The 21766-nt window shown below is 44.8% G+C and overlaps 1 protein-coding gene across 4 annotated transcripts in view; it reads right to left on the bottom strand.

The window, feature by feature from the left end:
* The window catches only part of ZNF516 (zinc finger protein 516), a 102539-nt gene extending 83824 nt beyond the window's left edge, over window positions 1-18715 (bottom strand). For 2 of the 4 annotated variants that reach the window (XM_039711108.1, XM_039711104.1), the window contains exon 1: window positions 18585-18715. The gene's annotated coding sequence lies outside the window, so the exon portion shown is untranslated. The other 2 variants (XM_039711105.1, XM_039711107.1) reach the window with 2 other exon arrangements.
* Between the last annotated feature and the right edge of the window lie 3051 nt (window positions 18716-21766).

Raw genomic sequence — 21766 nt, 5'->3', positions numbered from 1 at the left:
GATGAATTTCAGAAAGAAACCTAAAGAACCACACCCCTCAATACTGAATCAGCCACTCCATAGCAAACCTTTCCTCTGAAGAAAGGGGTAAGGGTTACAGCAGGCTAAGGAACCCACTCAGGCCAGTATCTCTTGTTAAAGTCACCTCTCCACAAACAGTAACAATGAAGGGTCATCTCTGTCCCCAGGTGCATATACTGATGTGCTTAAAATAATTACAAAATTAAAACCATTCTGGTTTATCTAAAACCTTTTATAATTGCCAATTGTTCTTCATCGGGATTGTTCTAAACCCAATGTTTCATATCAAAACTAACCATGTCCTCTCAGATATATTGAATGTCGACATACATTTTTGTTAAATTCATGCAATTTCAATGAGGAAGGGTTAGGGTTCGGTTTTTTTCAGGGAAGATTGAGTTATTCTCGCTAACTTCTTTGCCTTGCAACCTTTCAACCACACACAAGAGAAGAGTTGTCTTTGCACTGACACCTGCAGTGACTCCCTCTAAGCACATATGCAAGCAGGCAGTGTCAAAACATGCTTCCTAGAGTGATGCCTGAGAGAAGTTTTTGGCCAGAAGACATCCATATAGGAGTGGCAACATGAAAACTTGCAGAGGGGAGCGGATACGTGTTACCCTGCTCAACTGCCCCAGCTGTCACAACAGGGCATGTGGAGCAACCAGGCAACAAGATCTCACCTATGCTATGTCAGCACTGCATTATTAAGCTGTTTCCCATTTATGCAAGTTGGTATTTTAGCCTTCCTAAACCTTCTTTCGCATTCTCCTCACTGCTTAGAGAAAAATCCACAGGAACAGCCATTCCTGCCTGCTCCTTCTGTTTCTGAGTTTGCACCTGCAGCTCTGCCGTCCTTCAGGTACCTGGGCAGAAGCATCAGCTGGGGCCAGAGCCCTCGACCTGCAGCAGGGCTATCCTGCACACTGATATTGCATCATATGCCCAACGAGGCTTTTTAATCATCCTGATGATGACAGCTTCCCTTAGGGTAACTTCAATGGGCTGCCTCAGTCCTCTCTGACTGAGCATAAATCACAGCTGACTTGGGAAGAGTACTAAGCTCCTCAACGTCTTGAAAAACACAGCCAGTGGGGAGCTGTAAGGATGAAGACACTTTATAGATCTGAAAACTACATGTGAGCATCAAATGCTAAATCTAGTGCTCAGGGGCACTGTGGATCTATGACATTTCCAGGAGGACTGAATGCATAAACCTGTGGATGGATTACATGCATTACACTGATACACACAGTGGAAATGCAGCTGACAAACTGTTTCTCCTGCCATTTAACATAAACTACCGGCCTTTACACCCTCGTTAGGAACACTTCAAAAAGAAGCACTGACAGCACAGCAATTATTTGAGCTCCAAAATTAGGCAATCGTGAATCATTGTCTCTGAAACCAAACCCCACAATGTACAGAATGACCCACATGATCAAATCTTTGCAGTCAATTCAACACACTTCCAAATGGCCACCAGCATCCACCTACAGGGATCAACTTGCCAGACCAAGGAGGAGTGTTAAATTACAAGCTTTGTACTCATGGCAAGCATGTTGATTAAATAAGTAAATAAATAAAAATTAATTTTATTAATGGCAGCATGGCAGCCCCATGCAAAAACTTCAAAACCTCTTTTCATTTGAGCTCACTCTAATATTAGTTTAAAAAATATCAAATCATCAGCATGTTTTAATGTTTACCCAAAAAGCTACACTCGTCCCTGGTTAAACTCTGCCACACTGGAAAAGAACCAGAGATTAATTTAATTGAATGAATTTGGCTTTTAACCTAGACAATAAAATTTACTAGTATAAAAGCTTAAATCCCAACTGGCAATGTAAGGATGCCTTAGGGTACACTCTGCTTCTTGCCAATACCACATATCCACCTTTAAAGTTTTAAAATAAATCTCTGACTTTTGTTTCCACATGTATAGGCATATACTACGTTGATACTACAAAAAATCAACATTGACTTGCAAGCATTAATATGATGCTTGCTAATATATAACCTCAAAACTATAGCAAACTACAGATAACCTACTTCTGCAAAACTGGAAGTAGGAGAAGGAAAAAAAAAATCTGCTGTTTACCAAGACAAAAGAAGCAGAAATACTGAATGACAACAGCATTCTGAAGTCACTCTATTGAACTGCATTGTTATCTCTGGCATTAAGTTCATCATACACTTACTATTATTCTAGCGAGCACCGTTTTTAACAATACTTAGCTATGTGTCTTCTGTCATACTTGAGGAACTACAAGAAACAATCTCTAAAGCCATCATCGTGACAATATTGCCTTCATTTTCCCACTACCCAGCAAGGCATGTACCATTTTCTGTTAACAGCTGACCTGTTATTTAAACAAATACATTCAGAGCATGCAGGTCCATGTCCTATATAAACAGAGAACCAAATCAGCCCGGCCTACACCCCTGAACTCTCCACATCAGTGGGTGGAGATGGCAAAGAGTTGAGGACAATCCAGTCCACAGTGTCACGAAGGAGGCAGGAGGACAGAAGCACATCACGTTGCACTGCCATAAACACAAAATTTTCCACATCATTACGAGCAGCCAAGGAGGCACTTGTACCTACAGTGCTGAAGGTAATTCTGTTTGCTTGACTTTAAACATCAACAACACACACAAAAACAACAATTCCTTTTTCTTTTTTCAAATCCTGGCCAGGTAACACCAACACCTTTTTCCTTTTTTTTTTCTTTTTTTGGGTTTTTCTTTGCATGTGTGTATATGCCTAGGCAACGCCAAACTTAGGGTAACTGAGTCATGCCATCACCCTCTGGGGCCAGGCTGGGCCACCATTGCTAACACTGGCAAACTCCTACTCACAAGAAAGTGCCTCTCAAGACAGCGAGGCTCCTCAGATGAGTAAGAAGTGCTCACTGATGTCAGTGAAGATTACCCAGTGAGGACTTTGAAGTTGCTATTTTGTAGTGGGGAGGGTGCATGTGCACATGCACAGGAGCAGACATGACTCCCTAAAAGCCGTGAATTCATCATCAGCCTATGAGGCAGTATGGCTTACAGTCAGAAAGTGAGATAATGACCCTATGCCATGACCTCAAGGTAGAAATAAACTGGGTGTAGGCGGTACCTACCGATACCAGGATTAACATGACTCAGGGAATACAGGGCTGAAATAAAGTATTCAATAGGCACAAAACAGATGCCATAAGCACATCTCCTTCTGCCAGCCCAGTTCCTTGTCATCCTGTTCTTTCTACACCACAGCACATATTCAGCACACCTAATACCAAGCTCTAGTCTAACATAGGCTGACGTAAATTTAAACTAACATGATCAAAATAACTAGACAAACACTACCAAAATGGACAGTAACTGAGCAAGGTTTTGCCTCTGGGGTCAACTAGATGGAATGTCCTAAAGTGATGGAATATGTATCATTTTCTGACCACTGTCTAGAAGAAATTACAATGCCATGTACATGTGCAGGGGATGTAGCACCACTTCACTTCTAGTTGCTCTGCTCAGGAAATACATAGAAGTAAGCTTCCTATCTGTGCATATTTACTATGCTACACAGCTTACCAATAGGCTGAATTACCAAAACTAGAAAGTTGCTGCTGCTTGCAAAAGGAAAGTATCTTTGCAATGAAAGAGAATTCCATACATGATACTTTTCCTCAGGGAAGAGAGCTGTACTCACATGAGTATACCCATGCTAAACCTTTATATAACCTATACGGCATGCTAAACCTTTTCCTCCTTGGTCACTGATCTCTTATGTGACTTTTCCCTACTACCCCTCTGTAATGGACACAAAGAAAGAGGGCTAACGAACCATCCTAATATTTTTCAGGTAGCTGACAGGTTAATTTCTGGAATGACCCAGGGACACTGGCATTGACCACATTTCTAGGCACCTATGGTGTGATACAGAACCAGAGCCCCACGGTGCAGTTTTCCTGCAAGCCTGCGGCACGACCAGTTTCTGCACAGAAACCAGCTGAGTCTAGAGGAGAGCAGAGAACACTCCGACCCCATCTCCACACAGGCAGCCTTCAGTACCAGGAAGACTGTGGCCAAATTTTTGCCTTGCATTACACACACATTCAAATGCCAGATGAGGATCAAGCACCAAAGTTGGCTTCCCCCCACTGTAGTAAAATGCACAGTAAATTCAATTCTAATAACTTATTATTGTGAAGAGGACTGTGATAATTAACAGACATTTATTAGCATTTAATTTGACAGCAGATATGCTCTGGAGAACTTTTAATGACCCCTTAATGGATCCATACAACCACATGTACACAGAAGAGATACAATCAAGTCCTGGAACTTATTCTTACTGTGTGTTTGTACACATCCCAGAACAGCAGCAACAGATCATCATTTCTACTGGGTGCCACCATATGACAACAGCTTATAATTATACTCTCTTGATAAATCATAATCTTCTGTAAGCCTAAACCGCTGACTCTGTGTCAGATAAAAACAGATGCCTGCTGTGTTCCCATGCACCTTTACCTGACCATCATGTTGTGGTTTGATGTAGAGGATGACTGTTACCATAAGGAACTGATCAGAGCTACAGAAGCCTAGAAAAGGGAACTGTTTCAAGTCCTCATTTTATCTCCCCTATAATGCTAAAAATATAAATCTACTACTTCTTTTTAAGAGAGCAGAAACATTATACCCAGCACATTCTTTGCAAAAGTCATCAGAGTTAAGGCTGTAGCAGTAAAAGTCACATCTAGAAAATGCGCTTTCAGGACAGATTCATAACAGTATTCACAGAAAAGACAGAGGATGAACAACAGACTTCCCAAATGTTTTTTCTTTTCATGACTCTTTTTGCTGACATGCATCTCTCACAAACCCAGCTAGTCCTAACAAATTCTATTCGTTAACAGCAATTTCTTTTTTAAGGTAGTTTGCTACCAGTGCTAAAAATTACTCAGTCTTAGGTGGCTGTTTGCATTGCGCCTGACACCCTCCCAACCCTTGTGTGCCAACAGCCTGGTTCCTCAGCATAGCTCAATCCTTCTCACAGGCCCCTTGCAACACCTGGATCACTCCTGTTTTCATTCTGAACACAAACCTGCTCCACTTCATATTCCTCCTCCAAAAACTCTCATGCTCAGCATGCCACATCCACCCACTCATCCCAAGTCTCTGCCACCTTCACGTTTTGAGTGCTGACACCAGCTCAAGTTCAGAAGGGCGCAACAGCCAGGAAAAAGGGACTGCAGAGCAAAGTATGCCTGGGGGACAAGACACAGGAAAGGAGTCTACAATAATCAGTGATTTCTTGAAGTCCCTCCAAGAAACTATACAGAAGAAAAATTCAGTTCCCTCACACACATGCAAACACGTGCTCAGCCAACCTCCTCTTCTTCTGTTTAACATCTCTCTACAACCACCCCTACTCTAATTTCTCCTAGGGCTCCTTGTGGTGAAGCAGGACTGCACAAGCTAGGCACCAGACAGAACACCAGGCATCGTCCATATCCTGCTCCTGCACAGCTCTGCACGCACTCCATCTCATTCTGGTGCTGCTGCAGGATGGCAGAGACCACCCAGCAGACCAGTGCCACAGGAAATAAAACAAATCTCAGTCAGACCCCATTAACGCATCCCAGACAGCAACATCCAGCAACACTGTACAAGGACATGCTGACCAGGGGAGCTCCAGCCACCCACCTCAGCCTCACCACTCATGAAGAAAAGCATCACCAAAGATCAATGATTCTTTTACTACCTTAATGCAGATAACCAGAGATTCCTGCCATGGTGATTTCTGATGTAAGACAGACACCCAGCTACAGAAACTCAGCATTCCTAGGTACAGGGGAAAGTAGTTCTCCACCTTCAACAATCTTCCTGGACACCCACAGCTCCTCCAAACACTCATTTCCCCCTCCTTTTTTCTGTATGAGCTTGATTTTTTTTTTCCTTTAAGGCTACATTCAGCTCAACATACCCTATTTTCCTCTTCTCCAGCTTTTGCTGTGCCTGCTGCTTGCACCAGCTCTTCATCACTTCTGAGCAAAGAGACCGACACTGATGCCAGACATGAAACGGCTGAGAGACCTTTACAAGTGCACCAGCTCATACTGGCACAGCTCTGCTAATGCCCAACATAAGTTGTAATTACCACACTTGTGGGTGGAATTACACAAGGAGTAATTCTGGTTACCTGGTCTTCAATAAACTTCACAGAGCTGCTGTAAGTTTCCACAAGAATTGAGTTATGATAACAAAATCCATTAGACCTAACAGCATGGGAGGAAAACAGGGAGGACTATGTGAAGAGTTTTTTTATTATTCTTCTGCAAAATTATCTTCCTACATTCACATACTGCTACACCTGCATAGATATTTTCTTTTTAAAATAAGATTCAAATTCAAAACTTGCATTATTAGAATGAGAAACTGAGACTTTAGCCCTTCAAATACTGTTATCTTCTTCAAAGTGTAAAATACAATGAATAAAGCAGAATAAACTGTATGCTTAAGAAAACAAAAATCTGTCTCATGTCTAGCATCTTCTTAGCTGACAGACTCTCAACTCTCATCATCTTGTCCTTTTTCTTACATGTTGAAGAGTTTAGTTTAAGAAAGTGTTCTTCTTCCGTGGAGATCACAGATGACAGACTGTAGCAAGTGAGGTTTTTTTTCCTGTTCAGAGGAAGTACCAACTCAGAGGGCAGCATTCCCAATTCCACTGAGCCAGCAGGACAGCTTTAGGCTCCCCGCACACTTCAGAGTAACCTGCACCAGTGCACAAACTGAACTGCAGGAGAAAATACTTAAGCCAAAATTCAGACAAATTCCTTGACCTTGTCACTGGTCTGGGTTGATCATCCTTCATCAGGTCTATTATGCTCTCTGTCCCAACCTCCAGGAGCACAAAATTCACAGGAGTGCCACATTAAGCAGGTAACTATATGTCTTCCTCTCCAGTCTGGTGATACAAGTCTTGATCCTCAGATATCAGTCTTAGAACCTGCAGGAAACTTGGACAAGCTTTCTGCAAGGACAGAAGAAAACCTAGTTTTTAGAAGGGTAAGGAATTAGCTTAATCTCTTACATCTCAAGGTCCCCATTTCCCTTCCTTTTGCTGGCCTGCCAAATCAGGCAGTCCCAGAGGATCCTTTTAAACTTGTATGTTCCACTCCTCTAACAAACCAAGTCAGCATTTCTCTTCTTGAACTTCTTGTTCTCTCTCTTATCTTCTGTCAGAGCCAAGGACACAAAAACAATTACGGGTCTCTCCACCAATCTTGTGCAGTGCTCCACATCTAGCTAAAAAGTTGCAGAAATGTTCACTTGTTATTTCACTGCATTTGATTTAGCAAGTATTGAAAAGCCAAATAAATGTCACTATATTATCTCAAGCTGTACATCAGGACAAGGTAACAAGGAGTGTTAAAGTCACAGCATCTCCTGAACTAGATAGCAGAAGATAAGAGTAATATCTAAAGGGTTCCATCATGGGTGCCATCTTTTTATCCCTCAGAGGGGATGCCCTGGTTTGCAACTCTATGCCCAGCTTAGAGACATATGTGTGATCTGCAATAAACAAGTGGCAGTTAAAGGATTTTCTTATGCAGAAGTACATGCAGTCTGTCTGCAAGTTAGAACAGGACACACAAAAGCCACCACTGCACAGACTGCACGTCATAAACATTGTTGTGAGTAAGAAAAGCCCTGGGTTCTGCACTGAAACAGGGAACACAACAGCAGGCAATTCAGCAGCAGGCATTTAAAATTTTCATAGTGGCCAGCATGAATTTCACAGATTACTGTTCTGTAACATTTTGCAGACTTTTAATGAGACAAACCACCCCTTTACAATACCCAGGCTCCTTAGACACTTACTTCAGAATATAAAAATCTGAGGGGAAAGGATGCCCGCAACCTAGAAACCACTTTTGAGCTCCAGACACCCTCCTTCTAAGTGCACAAAACTTTGAAGCAAAATATTAGCAATCCTCTCTTTTTGCACTGCTTACTTTTGTGATGGCAACCTATAATCCCTAATCAACCTAGAAAATAAATGACCGATAAACCAATCTGCTTGTAACCCCATTAACAGATCCTGGCTTCAGTATCAACAGGGTAATTTGCTCGGACTATTTTTAATCCCAACTGCTAAACCATTAATCCCACAATTTCCACATAGTATTTCCACCACGCCCCAAAATTTACTCAAGGTTACCAACAATTTTGCAACTCATTAAAAAGCAGATAAATAAATAACTAAATAAAGAAATAAATAAATAACATTTGCAAATATACACCTCCTGGCACGGGAGAACTGACAGACTCCGATTACTTGGTTGATCCCGTTAAAGCCATTACTTTCTAATTGGAAAGAGTCATTCAGAAGCAAAGCTGTGTGTCTGGCATGTCACTTGACACCTGGTATGTACCGCTCACGATAAGATGAACTCTCCAATATGCTTGCCACAACGAAAAGAAGTGGCTTATTTCATCATACCACTGATAGTCACAGCTCTCTACTAAAATCTGTTCTAATTTAATGGGAACATCAACATAAATTGTCATGTTTTCTCAAACTGGCATTAAAATATTCTCCAACTATCATTATTAATGTCAATATAAATTATGCATTGAAGATCACAGCATTCATTACTGAGGTAAAATTTATCTGGAGGGAAAGAAAAAAAGAGACAAACAGAGCAAATCTAATTAAAGTAAGTATTTATAGATTTCATACAGCTTTTCCCTTTAGTGATGAAAACACTCCTTTAAAAAGATCTTAAAATAAGGATACACAGAGCCATCAAAAACAGTACCAAGAAAGCATTGTGTTAATCAGCTAAAGGTACAGTTATACACAGGATGTTGCAAAGGGACTGATGTGATAATACACGAGCCTGGTTTTTTATCCAAAGATGTATCGACGTGCTAGCAAAACAATCTGGAAGACAGACCCTTGGTTTCACGTTAGCAGTTACACACAGGAGGAAAAGCTGTATTTAGTGTTGGAAGGGTGCTGTTTAATGCTCATTTCAACTTCTATGAATTACACTGCCAGCCATTCCTAATTGGTATACATTAGTATTCAAACACCACGTTGAAATTAGAAGCTTAGCAGTTTTTCAGCACACTTACAGACTCTTCACACAAACACATGAATAACCTTGTTGAAATATTTTTGAGTCCCAAGGTTAAAAGAAATTACTTTAAGAGACAGATGGTGAGCAACTGGTACCTCAGTGAGGAGTGCCACCGACTTTTGAAAGTTCTCACGCAACGCACCGTATGGGGCTAACTCCTATTTACTGCACACTTTGGGACTTTGCAGTAGAGCCTCAGCTCCTGAAACCCCAAAGACGTGCATAGGCAGGACGGCACAGCGGAAAGAAAGCCTAAAAATACAACTCCCAGGGAAATCCAAATCCAAAGGGAAAAGAAGATATCGTATTTCCCTAACTGCACAGTTTAAGCCAGTCCTTAAGTTGCCTAATTCATAGTTTTATCATACTTGTGGCTGCCAATGCTGCTACCAGCTCACCAATGCAGGTGCCTCACAGTCTACCACAAAGGAAGCCAGAATGCATCCATTAAAATAGACAACTAAGCAACCCCTATGTAAAGACTGGTCAACGAGGGGGAGGGAGAGAAAGACTTTGCAAGCACGTACTCGGCCATCAAAAGAGGAGCTCTAGTTTCAGCCAGCAGAGACTGTAACACCTCGCCCCGCAATCCTGTACAACACACCGTGTCACCAGCTATTGTTCATAACTCTTCCCGCAAACCATTTCAACATTCAGAGAATGACTATTTCTTAAGGAAATTATTTCAGAAGGGAGAAATACTGCTTACTCATGAACCTGGTATCATTTTAGCAATGAGGCAAAACAGCTACAGACAATTACATTGCACAATCCTAAATGCATCTTTTATTGTACTAGATTTCAGAAAAAGAACATTCTGAAACACTGAAATAAATCAGAGAATAAATGTGACTTGTTGTCAGCTAATACAATATGGGTTAAATGCTATCATATGGTGAGTGCGCACACGTTACCCTTTTAAAAACAAAGAACATGGCTAATTTCATTCCCAAACCTATTTTTAAATAAGTAAACGTGACCATTTTAAAATTAGGCTATAATTGTGACTAGAACACCTCAATTTCCACCAGCTTCTCTCCCCTCTTTCTTTACTAAAAACTAACACCACTTCCCTGCTCACCATCTTTTTAAAAAAGACAAGGAAATATTACTATTCAGTCAGCTTTATCCCCATAATAAGCCAACACAAGCATTTCTATGCAGTGTAAAAATAGTGACGAGCCAACTCACCATTCTTCCTCTATTAGACCTGCCGGAAAAGCAAAGCATGCATGCCTGTGTGTCTCTGTGTGTGTGTGTGTGCCGTACATTGAAACTCACTGACACACGATCCGGTGCTCAGCAAACACTCACAACAGGACCTGCCCGACAGACAGAGCTCTCGTTTTCTCTGCACCCCCCAGCATGTACTGAGACACACAGACATACAGTTGCAGTACAATCCCAGCCAAAAAAAAAAAAAAAATAGAAAGAACCAAAGGAAACACATATGAAACACACACAGGGTAGCTGAAGTGGATGCTGTTGGTTTGAAAATTGTCTGTTTAGCTGCTGTGCTATTTGTTTTTATCATTATTCATTTATAAATGAAACATGTCAGGAGTCTAAAAATAGCTACAAACTGTAATTACATATTCTTTGTAGTTTTTTTTTACTTTGAAAAGAAGATTAAAAGCTAGATCATTTTAGAAACTGGCCTTAAATATTTAGGGAGCCACAAAATTCTTCTACTTTGCAATTTGAAGTACACTGCTGGAAAGCATTTCCTTTGGGACATAAATATGACAGCCCCAACATGGAGAAGCAAGCTCCCAACACCACACAGTGAAATGGCAAGAAAGAAAAAGGAGAAGAATAGACAAAGGAAAAAGTAATTTCTTAGAGATTCTAAGAGTGCCCTGATTAGGGATGTAATACTATAAGCTTTAATTAGGTGCTAAGTGCTGTGTGCTAAATTCATCCCCACATCCAGTACCGTAAATTCAGAGCCACCCTACTAAAGTTACCTTGGGTTTACCACAACAGTGGAACAGTAATGCCAGGCCTACAGCTTCTGCAGCAGCCCACAATGAAATGTGGATTTTGTTGAACAAGAGTTAAGCAACACAATATCCCGATGATAAAAATTTAATTCTTTTCCATAAGCAATCACTGAAATGAAAGGTTCGTAGAAATGAATTTTAAGTAGTCCTCAGAAGGTAAAATCTTGAATCCACAGAAAAAAGCCTCTGTTCTTCCATGACTTGAAACAGTTTATAGACCAGTCTTCAGCAGCCCCTGTCCCAGTGTCCCTACCAGGGACACCATGAGCAGTGTTAGCTCACAACTTGGGAGTGGCAAATAAACAACTTATCTTACAGCAGATGCGTGCTACTGCTATGAGACCTGCTAGAACTCATTAGGCAATGAACAGTTTGGTTGCAACTTGAGATGCAAGTTCTGTCCGTCCACGTATGAATTTAATCTCGGAACACACGCTTAATGCCCCACATTCCCTTGCACAAGCGCTGCTGCCATAATGCAGCTTCAAGAATGCAAGGAGAAACTGCTAACACCAAGTGTGCCACAACGCCGATGGGCCTCTGCAGATAACCAAGATGTAAACAACATCAAAAAATGAACAACCAGTATTGAGTAATTATCACACCAAAAAAAAAAAGAGAGCTCACTGGCTTCAAATGGCAAAGCAGGTTCAGCAGATCAAGAGACTAAACATTTGCTGACTAACAGTGAGGTAATGAAAGTAAACATTTGTAATGAAGTCATCATCCTAATGAAAGCCTAAGTGGCAGCATTAACTACCTGGACCATAATCCACTCGCAAGTTTTAACGTGGGCTCCCTAACATAATATTTACTAGAATCGTTCCTGCTGGAAAAGGAAGGAAGTTCCACTTACTTTTAACACAGAAGTGACAACCAAGAAATATTGCTATCTGTTAAGTCATTCTAACTCGCAAGTAATGTACAGTTTCTGTGCAGTTACAGTGGGTAACTGAAAAACAGAATTTTGCCTTCAGTGTCTGAGTCAGAACAGCTTTATCCTAGCACTGAAGTGTATAAATATTTGCAGCATGTAAGATGTCTGCTTTGAAAAAGCAACATTGCTCCAAGTTTCAAATATTTATATTGCAGATATCTAATCAAATAAATGGGATTTTTTGTTGGTGTGGGTTTTTTGGGTTGTTTTTTTTTTGGCCACGCTGTGATTAGGTATCTGGACTAAGCTTATGGCTAGAGGAAAAAAAATGACCAAAATAAGTTTTAGTCTATTAACTGCCAATATAATTAAGGATTTCAGATACCCATATAGAAACTGTAATTCCACCCAGAATCATCCTCATGCAACTCCCAGTAGTCAATGGGAATGGAAAGGGTGCTTATTATGGGTTAGCAGTGGATTCACAAGCAACAAGTCAATTTTTAGGATGATTGTACATGCTCTTATTCAACTAAAGAACATCACATGGTTGTGAAAAACAGTAGTAAGTCCATTTCTCCTTTCTGTGCAGAAATCCAATGCCCATTCAGACTTAAAAGATATGTATCTACGAATTCATACTTGTGTCTCAAAAACTTAAACAGGCACTTTTCTTGTGAAATTTGCAAGCTTGGACACGTTGCTTCCTGCAAAATGCAATCACTCTGCATTTCAGCTTTCTATTTTGATGACTTTATGAAACAGCATAGTCAAACCCAGATTTCCAGTTTAAGCACACATATACAGACTTCATCACTGGTCTCAACGAAAGCTTATGCACTGGATCATTCTGCATACTGCATGTAATCCCAGAGAAGTCCTGGAAGTTCTGGGCACGAACTGAAATCTTCACAGAAGTTAGACCTTTCAAAGCTGACAGGGTTTGGATCTTACTAAATATAGGTACTTTTCATTAGATGGGCCTCAGAATAAAACTTATCAGATCTCAATCACAGAGAAGTACATCTAAGTAACTATAGATAACTATAAATATAGGTAACTATAGACAGATAATACTTATCGGTAATTATAAATAAATAAATAAATAAATACGTAAGACAATAGTTATAGGTAACTAAAGGTAACTGTTGAAGTCACCTGCACACAAAGACCTTAGCAAAAAAATCCAAATAAACAGACTGCCCAAAGTTCTCTCAAGCTGGTGAGTACACCATCATTTCTATGAGGATACTATTCCAGGCTGCCCCCTCTGGTGTAAGCACCCACAGCAGGGTGCATTTTAAAAGTTACACATTTTTCAGTCAACTGAAGCCAACAGCCCAGCTTCTGAAGGTGATCTGTAAGATGTTAAGACATAGACATCCTCCCTTGCTAAAACGATGATCAATTCAACAGGCAGAGATTCAGAACAACGGCACCATCGTTTCCAACCCCTTCAATGAACACTTCTGTACTGATAATTGCTATTATTAAATCTTGGTGACAGCATGATACTATGACCAGTTATAAAATCATACAATTAACCTATTTTTTAAGGTAAATACATTAATCATTGCCACAGGAAAACTTTAATCTACAAAATGTTGCTCCATTCCAGGCAGAAGGAGTTACTGAGGACACTTGAAAGTAACAGTAGGTAGATTTCACCCTAGTGATGTAAAAACTGTTCTGTGAGGCACAGAAAAATAGTCATTCACATTCATGGAGGGACTAAAACATAGTTTGTCCGGTACAGGAGTTTAGAAGGTCGTGCTACGTGCTGTGCTAACAAAGATCACTCCTCTCTTTAAACATGTTTTAGATCATTCCTTAGGACAATGTTGTTCTCACTGATGCTTTCTTTTTTCTCTCCTTTCTGTAAAGCATTATCTTTGCATATTAATCTAGAGGGACAGCCATAATGCCCTATTGTTCACACAGACTCCACAGTACTTATCACTAACTAGGTGTCACTTCAACACCACTCAGCTTTATAGGAACTAAAGGCTTGAAAACAAACCCCAGGCAAGAATTTCTAGAGATAGCTAAAAACCACTTTACACCAGGAGCTATTAAAGGTGTGCTTGTGCCAGTAACACAGAGCCCCACGCAAATGACTTTATTATACAGAGTTCACTCAAGATGGTATGGCAGCTCCTCTTGTGAAACTGAGGATGTCTCCTGGAATATCTGCACCTTGATAATAATTACACCACAAGTGCTCCCATGCAACTTCAGCTTCCAGTTTCAACAGAGGAAAGCTCCAAAAACCACCGTGCCCACCCTGGTGGGAGAAAGCTGGGGTGCACAGAGTAGCAGATGACCAGGCTGATGATGGTGGGTCTGCTGTGACAGAACTGAAGGACACTTTGGCAGAGAAACAAAGCAACAACATTCACTGACAGACAACTCATCCCAGCCAGCTGCCACGGACAGAACTACTGGAGCAAAACTACCAAAATACTCCCGGCCAAGATGAAACTTCTGCTCTCACCACCAACACCCCTCCCTGGCTCTGCTCCCCTCCTAAAACAGCCAACACCTCTCACAATGCTGTTCCTCTCGGCCCACTGGCAGCAGCCAGCCTGGGGGGTAAGCACATGGGGGCCTCACTAGAGAAGCCCAGCCTGCACTACCTCCCACACCTGCCCACGGGACCCAGCCACAAACACGGGGACACGAGCACACACACGCACCTGCACCAATGCAGCGTTCCCCCACCCCACAGCCATGTGAGCCTCATTCTGCCGTGCATGCACATCTCCAGCAGGACCTACAGGCACACACATCTGGCTCCCATGCAGCAGTGCAACATACCCCATCCCTGCCCTGCATCTGTACACACACCTGCCACAACACCCCTCCCGGCCCTGCATGCACCCACCCCTGCATGCACCTGCCTGGCATGCTGCTGGCATGCAGCTCCCCAGCATGTACACCTACACACTTCCCCCAGGAAGGACACTTTGGCAGAGAAACAAAGCAACAACATTCACTGACAAACAACTCATCCCGGCCAGCTGCCACGGACAAAACTACTGGAGCAAAACTACCAACATACTCCCAGCTGAGATGAAACTTCTGCTCTCATCACCAACACCCCTCCCTGGCTCTGCTCCCCCCTAAAACAGCCAACACCTCTCACAATGCTGTTCCTCTCGGCCCACTGGCAGCAGCCAGCCTGGGGGGTAAGCACATGGGGGCCTCACTAGAGAAGCCCAGCCTGCACTACCTCCCACACCTGCCCACGGGACCCAGCCACAAACACGGGGACACGAGCACACACACGCACCTGCACCAATGCAGCGTTCCCCCACCCCACAGCCATGTGAGCCTCATTCTGCCGTGCATGCACATCTCCAGCAGGACCTACAGGCACACACATCTGGCTCCCATGCAGCAGTGCAACATACCCCATCCCTGCCCTGCATCTGTACACACACCTGCCACAACACCCCTCCCAGCCCTGCATGCACCTGCCTGGCATGCAGCACCCAGCTCCCCAGCATGCACACCTACACACTCCCCCCATCCACACATCCCTCACAGGGCTGAGGGGGTCACTGCCCTGCCCTGCCACAGGGTCAGCATCCTCCTGCTTGGTCCGGGACACACAGGGCCTCAAAACACCATTGGAAAGCAATGGTCAAAAATCAGGACATCTCACAAAGTAAAACTCTCAGCTATCATCCCACTCACACACCATGCCCAGGGATGGGGGCACAAGGGAAATGTGACAGAAGATTTTGAAAAGGACTTCCCCTCCCAAATCAAAATCAACCCATGTTATGCCACTCAGCTTTTGCTTAGAATTATGCTTTTTTTTTGGGTGGGGGGGGAAGTTGGTGGGGGGAGAAGCCTACGAAATACACGGTTGCCAAGTCGAGTTAATGAAAAACCCTGTGGCTGTTAACTCATTTAGCACAGCAAGCATGAAATAAAGCCCGTGGCACGGGGCCAAAGCGCAGCGGCCCTTAGCCGGGCGGGCTCCTGGGACCTCTCCCCGGCCGCCCAGGAGCCGGCCCTCAGCACGGCGCCCAGCCACCAGCTTTGGGGAGACACTCTCCAGAAACCGCCTCAGAATAATACAAATATTAAAATAAACCCCACCAAAAAAAAAAAAATCAAAATATCGATGGCCCCGCCAGGCCCGAGCTGTTTCATAAAGGCACTTTTGCACCCACTTCCAAAAAAAAAGCCGGATGGTCGCAGCGCTGCGGGGGGAACGGCGAGGGGACAGCAGGAGCGAGGCCGGGCCGGGGGTGCGCTTAGGGCAGGGCAGGGCAGGGCAGGGCAGGGGAAAGGCCGCGGCACAGCAGCTCCCCGTCCCACCTCGCCGCGCCCCGACACCCCGGGGCCGAGCGGGGCCGGGCCGGGCCGGGCGGTGGCGGGGGGCGGGCCCGCGGCATAGGGCCGCCCCGGCGAGGCGGGGCCGCCGGCGGGCGGGGGCTCGGCTCGGCGTCCGTCCGGCCCCATTCCCCAACCCCCCCAACCGCGGCACCCCCGCGTCCCTCCCCGCCGAGGAAACTTCTCCGCTGGCTGGGAGAGTTGGGCTCCCCAGCCCGGGGAGACGCTGGGTGCGAGCGGGGAAGCACCGGGGAGCGCCCGGCGATGGGAGCGAGGGGAGGAGGAAGAGGAGGAGGAGGCGGCGAGAGAGTTGCGCCTCTCCCCAAAAAGGGACTTTGACCCCGCACCGCTCTCCGGCGGACAGCGAATTACATATTTTTGTCACAGGTCGGATCCTAACGCACGTCGACACAGCGTCTAATTTATGAACTCATCAGACTAATTTCATTATTTAATCATGCGCCCAGCAATCGTGTTTCCTTAAGAAAGGACTGACCTATTTTTGGCTGGAGATAAACGATCATGTTAACAGATGTTAATCTTGTAATCTGTTTTTCCTGTAAGCACTTCGCATACTCGCGTTTCAGACATTAAAAAAAAAAATTAAAAATCTTGCCCAAACGACTTGACGTCACGATTCAGTTCTTATTAAAAAAAAAAAAATCTCGCAGTGGTTTCAAAGACATTAAATCTTTTTCACTTTATAAATGCTGATTTGTTCTGCCTCAACTCCCACAGGCTTTTATTTGCATTTCAAATTCCACAGGTTACACCAGTCGCCTTTTCAGAAAATGTACACCCAACAATAAGGCAGCAAATGGGGGGGGGGGGGGGGGGGGGAGGGGAACCCTGCATCTGGATTAAATAAAGAACAGAATTAATGTTTCGAAAATAGTCCGAGCAAAATGATATTTGCACGTCCAGTGCCCGAGCGCCTCCGCATCTATAGGGGTAATGGATAAGCTGTGGGCACACACAATGCGCATTCCCCAGAAGATCCCTGTCTGCTGATGGGAGCTTATTAACGCTCCTAATAAATGGTGCTGACTCCAAACCGACACTTTTCGGCTTAAAACGCAGGGTTCGCCTCCAGCAGCTAATTGCAGAGGTTAGCTGGTTTGAGGGGAAAAACAACGGCCGGCTGTCATGCTCCGCACGCCTCCCCACACGTACTGCCAGTTTTAGCACCCCACCTTCTTCCCTCATAGCAAAGTTTACCCATCCAAACTTTCCTCAACTTGCCCAAGTGCTTAATTCGCATTAAGATCGCGACTCGGCGCTATGCTAATGATCACCGAAGATAGTAATGGGGGGAGGGAGGGAGGGACGAGGAGGAGGAAAGCTTTTATAGCACAAAATGTCTGGAACTGCATTATTTCTATTCTTCTTTTCTCTCCCTCCCTATCTCTCTCCCCTTCCTTCCCTCCTCTCGACCCCCTCCCCTTTTTTTTTTAACATGTACATTAAACTCCCCGTCTCCCTCCCCCCACCCCACCCGCATCAAACAGGCTATTTTTCCTCTTCTGGAAATAATCGCTACGGAGACATTGTCCTCCGAGTCCTCCTCGCTGTCTATATGTGAATAATTGTTTTCTCTGCCCGCCCACCCCCAACTTCCTTTGATAAACTGTGTACTTCTCTAACGGGGATCACGCAGCGACCGGCTCGCCACGGAACCGAGAGCGACTCGCAAACAAGGGGGGGACACGCACGGGCACAGCCCCACTCCGGGCATTCCACGCACACGCTGGATCAATATTCGCGGGGGTGGGGGGAGAAAGGGGGGGAACAACCCGCTGTTAATAATTGAAGTGGCTACTCGGGGCTCGACGACCCATCACCCACCTCCTTCAGCCGAAGCTTTTTACTTTAAAGTGCGGCAATTTGTTCTTTGTCTCTTAATGGATTAATATCGCAGTCCGCCTCCCCTCAACGCCCCTGACGGAGCGTACAAAGCCAAAAGGCTGCCGGAGCCCGCAGGGCTCCCCCACCCCCCGGCACCACCACTGCAGCAAACCCGACCTCCTCGCGGAACAGCGCAAAGTTACCATTTTGGAGCTGCTCCGATGACCGGGGGGGACAGTCCCCGTACCCCGGGGGAGGCGCGAAGTTGAGGGGTTTTTTCCCCCCAGGGGCACAGTCCGCGGACCCCCGCCCCCCGGGCCATTCCCCCGCCCCGCCGCCCCTCACCTCCTGCGCGGCCGGCGGCGGCAGCGTTCGGGGAAGGGCGCGCCGAGCCGCTCTGAAGGTGAAACCACGCGCCGCATGCGAGCGGCGCCGCGCTGCACATGATCCGCCGAGCGGCTCCACTGGCGCGGNCGGCCGCGCTGCTGCGGCCGGTGCCGAGCCCGCACGCACACGCCGGGGACCATTGTCTGCGCGGGGCAAAGTTGGGGCGCGGGTGCCGCCGCCCGCGGGAGCGCCGGGGGCAGGAAGGCGGGCGCCGCGTTGTGCGGGCGCGGAGTGGCGCTTGTGCCCACCGCCGCCCCGGTTCCCACGTACCTCCTCCGCTGCGAAAGGTGCGGGATGGAGTTGCCCCAGATGCATTTCTATGAGAAACTTTATTTTTTTTTCGCTGCTGCGGCCGGTGCCGAGCCCGCACGCACACGCCGGGGACCATTGTCTGCGCGGGGCAAAGTTGGGGCGCGGGTGCCGCCGCCCGCGGGAGCGCCGGGGGCAGGAAGGCGGGCGCCGCGTTGTGCGGGCGCGGAGTGGCGCTTGTGCCCACCGCCGCCCCGGTTCCCACGTACCTCCTCCGCTGCGAAAGGTGCGGGATGGAGTTGCCCCAGATGCATTTCTATGAGAAACTTTATTTTTTTTTCTTTTTATTCTTTTTTTTTTTTCTTGGGCGAATTCCACTGGTAAAATATTTATGGATCTATTGAAATGCGCAGAAACAACAACATTAAAGTCCTCAATCAAGATCAAAGAGGAATACTGTTCAACAGCCACGCTGGGGAAGTTGAAAGACCTCCGAACAAATCAATCTGCCATATGGCTTTAGAAAGAAAAAAAAAAAATCAGCAACCAAAAAACCCCCCTGGTCCCCCCCCTTCCCATGGCTGAAAAGTTCAATTCTTGTTTTCCTGCCTGTTTGCGAAGCCCGGTTTAATCACGCCAAATCTGTGTGTGCCACAGGCGAGGGGAGTGTGTTTAGTCTATGGCTGGGAAGCCTAATTTAACGCTCGCTACTAGACATCAAGGGTGTGGATGGAGCCTTTTTTTTCTTTCTTTCTTTGTCTCATAATGTGCGATGACGTACAATTGACACGGAGCGCTTCTGACGGAGGGACGGTGTTATCTTGACGCCCCAGGCCGGCAGAGCCCCACGGCCCCCGGGCACCCCGGCTCCGCGCTCCCCTTCCCGGAGTCGCCCCCCGCCCCCGGGCCGGCCCTTCCCGGGCGCACTGGCCCCGCGCCGCCCTCCCTCCGTCTTGCACTTGGGACGCGAACTGCTCCGGCAGCGAGAAGAAAACAAAATTGGAGCGGGGGGAGGCTTTAAATCCTGCCCTTTCCAGTGCTTATTACAAGAGCCCTCGGAATAAAGGGAAGGGGTGGGGGTAGGGGGCAGCGAGCGAGAGGGGAAAGTTGGTAATGAAGGATACACGAATCATAAAATGTAAGCTATGTGTGATTAATGATCTGCACTAATTTGTATAGCAGGCGTGTTAAAGGTCATTGACAATTGTTGCTGCTTTCAGCACGAATGCCTGAGTGGGATGTATTTGGGACAATCAAATTTAATTATATTTACAGAAAAAAAAACCAAAAAAACTAGATGTGCCTAGCAGCTGGTCAAAATATAGAGAGGACGCACTTTAAAAAATGCATGTTGCCTTTTCTTCAAAAGCAGCTTCATTACATTAATGTGGTGTCTTTAAGTGCCTCAATAGTAAATAACGCATCTGAAATGTCTGGATTTTGTCCTTTATGCATCAGCATCTTTCCTGCACACTTTTTCAATTGCTGGCCAAATTGGGTTCCCAGTTACTCCAGAAGTGCAGCATTTTGTGGGGATTCCGAGTTCACTGGTGCCAGATTTACCTGTGAGTGGACCAGGGCAGATGTCACGTCTCCGAGCCTGAAGAATCCACCCCAGGCACACGCCTATAACACAAGTGTGTAGATTCTCTAATCACAGTTTATATAGTACTTTAGCATTTCTTTACACAAAGAGTAAGAAATCCATTATAAATCAGCATTCCTGGGCAGTATTTAGAACTACAGTATTAAGCTAACAATTTCCATATGGCGAAAATTGACAAGTCAGAGCAATGAAAGGTGCATGAGACTTCTCAACCCCTCTACCTAAAAATGTGATTTTTATGATCTACTCCTTTTCTCTCGGAGTCTGTACAGATTCTTTTCCTTAGACAGTAAAACATGAGAATACAGAACACAGTGCTTACTCTATTACTTGACAGAGTAATGCTTAAAATGCTTAATACTTTCCATATTTGCTTCCATAGGGCCCAGTCCTACACTCCTTGTTCCCGTAAGAAAATAGGAGAGCTACAGGAGTGAAAGGACTGGAGAACCCATCTCTAGCTTAGTAGCGAGGGGTATTCCACTTTAATGGAAAGGCAATTAAAAATTCAGAAGATGCAGAGACCTTAAAAACAATCAAGCGGTATATTAATTTCACGGAAAGTCACCAGCAGAGTTTCTCTGTCCATGTAATTTTAAATAGGGGATTTTCTCACATTTCTTCTGCTGAGCCCAGCACTTCTGGGTTTTAAAAGCAAAACTGAAACAGTGTAAGGATTTATAGACTCAAAAGATATGCAGGATATATTTGCATAATATCATCAATGTCATTAGAAATTTCAGGTAGAGATGATGTTCTTAATTTTCAATTCGTTAGTAGTGTACCATTTCCATGGGTGACGAATTTGTTTGCAGACAGTTTACTCATTTTATCTTTGCCAGAAATCTTCCAGGGAGATGTCCTCCAGTTTCAAATTCTTTAAATTACAGTATTTTGTATGAGAATGTCAGCAGTATTAATGGCTCAATACGTGTTTTACTATTTATAGACTTGCATGTATAATAATTCTGGCTAATGAAATATTTGGAGCAGGAAAGCATTTATTTACTTTTGCTATGGTCTAATAAATTATTTGTTCAGCGTTTGGGACCAGGCTTTCTCAAGTTAGGGAAAATGGCAGTTTGATGAAATTCTGTGCGATGACTTGTCTGCATAACTTAGCCTTAGGAGTGATTGGTGGAAGTTTAGATAAGAAAAGGTTCCCGAGAAACACTGTGGTAGAGTACTGAGGAAAAAGGCCATCTCTGTAAAAGCAAGGCTGAAAGCATAGATAAATACTTCAAGACAGGCAAACAAGCCAAGTTTGGATAACGTTTCATATATA

This window comes from Passer montanus, unplaced genomic scaffold, assembly GCF_014805655.1.
Source record: "Passer montanus isolate IOZ18808 unplaced genomic scaffold, ASM1480565v1 scaffold24, whole genome shotgun sequence".
Classification (NCBI taxonomy): Eukaryota; Metazoa; Chordata; class Aves; order Passeriformes; family Passeridae; genus Passer; species Passer montanus.
This window is presented reverse-complemented; position numbering and strand designations above follow the sequence as displayed.